A 6,000-nucleotide genomic window follows, 5' to 3' on the forward strand; every position below is an offset into this window, starting at 1 on the left:
TATTAGTGTCTCTGATTTTGCCTTCCTTTCAGCAATGCAAATGCTGTAAGGTTTTCATTTTGATTGGGAGGCTAGTAATTTCAGTTGTGTACACTTTTTTTTGTTGTTGTTGATTTGGTTGGTTTTGTTAACTTTTCCTCATGCAAAGCCCCAAAACAAGTAGCCCAAAAACCAATAAAACAGGTTAACAGCATAGGGTTTCCTTTAAAAATATCCTTGATAAAATATTTGATTTATACTAAGAAAACCAGTCTGCATAAATAGGTTAGTCATGGATGCTGCAATCAGGCCCAGAGCCAGCTCACTGTGAGGAGCTAAGGTGGACAGAGATGCTGTGCAGGGAGACAGTCAGCAGCCAAGAAATCCATGCTCCGAAAGAGCAGGGAAGATGATAGCAGATTCAAAGCAGGGACCAGAAGCAAAAACAAGTAAGGAACTAGGCTCTGTGCAGTCTAGAGGCTGCACAAGCACCTATTCAGTACCATGAAGCAGTTACAAGTCTTGGATCTGCTGCCTGCATCCGTGAGAGTTTGAGGAATTACCGTTAGATAGACAGCAATTCGTTATCAGTACTGTATTGCTTTGGATCACTTGAGATAAACATCAGGGATCACTTCCCCTCAAAGGTCACCAAATGTATGAAAACAATGCTCTTTGTAACTGTGTGAGTCAAAGTAAGAAAGGAAGGGAAAAAGCACAACAGCAAGAATAGAGAGGGGAAAAAAAAGGAAATAACCTCTGCGTGGAAGTACTTGAGCTGTAGAAGATGATGAGCATACACAAATCCTCGACTACAAGAGGGTCAAGAAGAGACAAAGGGAACTTTCCTTTCCAAAAAACTTTTATTTATTTATGTAGAAGACTAAAAATTCATCCAGTAATGCAGAGTCTAGATGGATCAAGAATTCTCTTGCATTTTGGAAACTTTCAGTGGAAAAAGGAGGGAATGCAGAGCAAAGAAGTCTCCTACCCTTGGGACATGTCCTACACACCACTCCTCCTCTCTCACTCTCATCCACCAAATATGTAAATGTGGTTGTAAATCAGAATCACCTCAAACACAACAGATGTTGCATATGTTGCTGTCCAAACATCACATGACTGAGCATTGGAAGACCTAAATTCATTCCCGTGCCCTCAAATAGTCAGGGATTTGATATGAATCCCTGTTGAGTAACTAAGAATGAACTTAGATTGTTCTGGCTTCATTACATTTGATTTCTCCCACAAGGAAAAAGACATCTTCTGCTAATACTCATGGACCATCAGCCAGAGAGAAATCATAGTAAACTATGTAACAAATGATGCAAGAAAGCATCTGAAGAGCACCAAAACTCTCCACAAGGCATAAATCCTTTCACATCCTCATCAGGTGCAAGAATGAGACATTCTTTCATGTACAGTTTCTTCCCTGAATATCTGCATACATCTATTGCTTACTTTCCCTTACTGCCCCTTTGGGAGCAGTGCCTGTTAATTGAAATGTCCCCTGCTTTGTAACAGTCAGCAGCTGGTTTGATTACTATATTTCAATAAATAATACAGCCGTATTAATTCAGACAGAGCAATTAACACACGGGCCAGACATTTTTACTGCGTCAGTTTTACTATATACTACCAATTAGGTGGTCCTATCTGAAATACAATCCCCTATTGAAGGCCAAATAAATTCAGCTACAGTTTGATCTGTTCAACAACTGTGTCCCATTAGAAGCATCTGACAGCATCTGTCAGACTATTCACACTGATCCTTCCTGCCCTGAAGCTGCGCCTGGATTCACACTCAATTTCAGTAGACCTTTTATTTTTAAGGAGCAAAAACTACTGCTGACATTTTGGATCAGATAGTGAAAAATGACATTGGCTAACTAGATCCATGTTCTACTTGGTTATTTAGATTTACTAAAGCATCATTCACATAGAAAGAAAAGCAAATTTACTGCCCAGAGAAATTAATATCCTATCAAAGCAATGCTAGAATATGACCAGATTTGGAGAGGGAGTCGGGGGTGCAGAAGGACAGGTATTTGTAAAGCACCACAATATTAGCATAACAGCATCTCTTCGTCTGGCAAAGATGTCGCATGATTTCTCAGAAATTTAATTTTCAAGGAGCAGAAAGAAAAGAGGTATTTGGAATGCTGCATTATAGCTAAAAGTGAAAGGCACACAGGACAGGTTTATCTATTCACTACTTAAAGGTTTACTGAATCACAGTTAAGTTTAAAAATGCATTTTGGAAATGATTCTTAAGTAGGAGAAATGATAGCTGTGTTTGCACTTTTAATCAGTTTACAATTTTTAATTCTTTTAATCAGTTTACAACATTAAGTATACTATCTTTTTGCATATATTTGTTTGCTTTTAAGGGATTACAAACAATTGTTTACATCTATATTTCTCTCATGATAAAAAGGCTTTAGTGGTCTTTGCTTGGACAGTTTTTTGAAAGGGTCTGGTGTTTTTCAAAGAGTCAGTGCTGTTAGCCTAAGTCAGACAGGTTAAAAAAGTGGAAATATTTATAAAATTTAATGGTACAGATAAACTGAAGCTGCACTAACAATGACACATATGACGACTTAGGGATCCTGCACTCTCCTCAGTTTGTATCTCTAGAAGGAAGAGAACAGTTACATTCATCTGCTGTTTCTGTCTCATTGTGTCCACTGGAATTCTGGTCTAACTTAGTGGCTTTAGGAACAGTAATTTTTTAACTATTGATTTAAAAAATAATATATATTGATATATATATCTCAGCACTGGATGGGATGTTCTAAAGACACTTTAATGGGAGTGTGAAGCACTGAGATATGAATGAAATGCTTGAGAATGAATGCTTGTTTCAGAAGAGGAAGTTATGTTTATTATTTTTCAGTTTGGAGGAAGCCATCATATAGTCTCTTGCCAAAAGGATTATCAAATAAATACTGAAGTTTGTTATTAAGCTGTTAAATAGAAACAGAAAGAAGTAATAGTAGTTGCATACCTCACAGACCTGAAGAGATTTACTGGTTATCCCCCTCACTGGAGTATGTCTATGAAGATTTTAAAGCATTATACAGTGTAAAGGCAATGCAGGAACCAAGACAGCACTTTACTGCATAATTCCTCTAGAAATAGGCTTCCTATAGTTCATTTGAAGGAATATCAATTTGCAAAAACAATGGACTGAAAATGCGAGATACTAATCATGGTAAGGTATTTGATCCTGACTGCTCTCTGCCTGCTGTGATTGTGCACTGCAAACTGTTCCATTCATTCAAAGCATCCAAATTCTAGCTCACAAGGGTTCAAGAAACTGATAAAACTTTAACAGAGTAAAAAAAAAAAAAAAAAAAAAAAAAAAAAAAAAAAGGCTCTCATGTTACTGGGTATACTGCCTTTTTGCCTAAAATTCTTCAGTTCCTTGAACCTTTCTACCACACTTCATCACGTAGCCAGATATCAGCTTCCTCCCTGCAGAGCCTCCGAGTTACACTCCCATAGATGGTAGCCATGAAACACAGCAGACCCAGTAAGTGCAGCAGCTGTACAAGTTTCCTCAAGGAGCCCATAGCCACTAAGTGGGGTAAGTAACACAGAAGCAACCCCTTCAGCAGTGTAAGATCTGCTTCCTGGAAGTTTCACAACACCCAGAGAAACGGATTTCAAGGAACAAAGAAACAAATACGGACCTACTACTATCTTACATCTGGCATCTGGTATCTCCTGTAAACTCCTAGATCAGGCATAAGTCAGTATGGATGTTTGTCGCGCTTCCTTGAAAAACGAGGGCAGCCTGTTTTCATGAGTCAATTGGTCTTTATCGTCTCTGCATCTTCCTGTCACCTAACTGACTTGCCCTGGGAAGAAGTAACCATTCTAGTCTAGATGGTGCCTGGCAGGGGGGATTTCCCAATCAACTTGGGAAATTCCTAATTACTTGTTTCCCAATAGTTAATTATTTCCTCAAGGACAGTTATCTGTGTCAGCATTTGTCTTTTCTCCTTGGGCACTCTGTCAACCCCTGGCTGTGGAGTCAGATCGAAAGAACCCCCTTGTAATACATGTTTCAGAGTAATCCAAGCCTGACGTAAATTAACAGATTTTCACAGTTCCTCACAAAGACTAATGCTGCTTTATGGACTTCTCATGACAAAGTAAACACATTTGTTCATAGAGAGCAAAATTAATTTTGATAAAATGATCAAGTGCAGAGAAAAAAACCTCTGTATTGCAATACTAAGAAAATACAAAAAGTTTAAAGTTACTTTAAATACAAGTACGGAGTGCTGACAAACTGAGCATTGGCACCTGCAAGCCCAGAGACCAGCAGCACAAGGAACATACCAGGAGCAGAAGCTCCCAAGCTGGGAGGATGACACCGTATTCCTAAGCCAAACAGGAGCAACACGGCTTGGGCACTTTCTAGGATTTTAAAAAGCTGTCTCTGAACTACATGGAATAACCTTCAGTACAGCCCAGGATATGAGCAGATAAGGGTGAAAGTATTCAAACCACCCAAAAGCATTCTCTTCAATCTGCAGCCAAAGAGTCCCCTGACCACAGTCCATCAGCACTGTCTACCCATCTGATCTGCGAGTGTGACTGGTCCCTACCCTGTTTCTGCTGAGGCTGGGTACAGTACTACTTTGGAGCATCTAGCCTGTTAACCCAAGTCACCTTGCAGTAGGACAATGCTCATGAGTGTATCAGCCAGCAGACTGGAGGAGATGACATGAAGCAGTAAGCAAGTCCACAGCTGAAAACTCACCCTAAGTGAATTTCTGTGTCACACTTCAGAAGTTCACATAAACCTTTTTCCCCTTCACCCCCTATTTTAAATACATGAGATAAATACTTTAAACATTTCCAGTGAAATAATAGAAAATACCACACGACAACATGTAATTGACTGAGTTTAAACAATAAGCACTCAGAGATAAACATTCAGCAGGCACCAAAAAATTTACAAACATAGGATGAGAGAAAGCCAACATTTGCACAGACACACCCAGGACTGAAAGAAAAAACAGTTGTTCTATCCCAGCCCTTACAGAGGAACTAAAAAGTGAGTTGTGCTAATTTTTTTTTTTTTTTTTTTTACCCTCACCAAACAAAGAAAATTTCGCTAGACCAAGGCTTTTTTTGTTTGCTTGTTTTTATGAATTATTGGATCAGGTCAAAAATATCCCTCCCTTAGCATGACCTTCTTGCTCCTTTGCTCTTGCATGCTAAGCATATAAAAAAATCCCCCAAGTCTTCCTGATAGCATTGGAAATGCTCTTGGAACAGGCTTTTTAATCCATTACCACGTTAGTTTAGGCACTTGTATAAAATCTAAGTAAATACTCCAAACTTCAATGTTAATTCTATTCTTCTAGTTTCCACTGTCACAACAGACAGCACACAAAAAGAGTACACCAATCCTGGCATATGGAGAGCTGGGAAAATGGCAGCTAAGGGCTATAAAATGTCCACTCACAAAAAACATACATTTGTCCTAAATACATGGATGGTACCAGACTTCAGTAACACCATAAGAAGCTGATGAGCACTGTAAAGTATCATAAGGTTTACTTTACTTTGCATAAAATTATTACCTTCAACTCCTCTATAAATAAAACAACAAAAATAAATAATACCTAAGAATGGAGGTTGCTAGATAGAAATCATATTGTAATTAGAGGGGAAATAAATCCCAGTAGACCAGCCATAACTGCAGAAGCAGTGGCCTCATTTCCATTGAAAGCTAAAACAGTTTCATAACTACATGGTTTAGTTGACAGATGCACAAAGCCTGGGGAAGTCATTTCAAAGTTTTGAATATATTAAAATAAGCTAGAAGAAAATATTTAAATAATTAGGAGTTACACTTGACAAACACATTCCAACTCAGTTGCACTTTTATTGTCAGAACTGGGTCTGTTCATTTTTAGAAAAAGTTGCAAAACATCATGGCATCCCTCTGAATATTTCTTTAAACTGTCTTAAGAACACCTACGACAGAGGCTCCATAGC

This window comes from Dromaius novaehollandiae, chromosome 6 (assembly GCF_036370855.1).
Source record: "Dromaius novaehollandiae isolate bDroNov1 chromosome 6, bDroNov1.hap1, whole genome shotgun sequence".
Lineage (NCBI taxonomy): Eukaryota > Metazoa > Chordata > Aves > Casuariiformes > Dromaiidae > Dromaius > Dromaius novaehollandiae.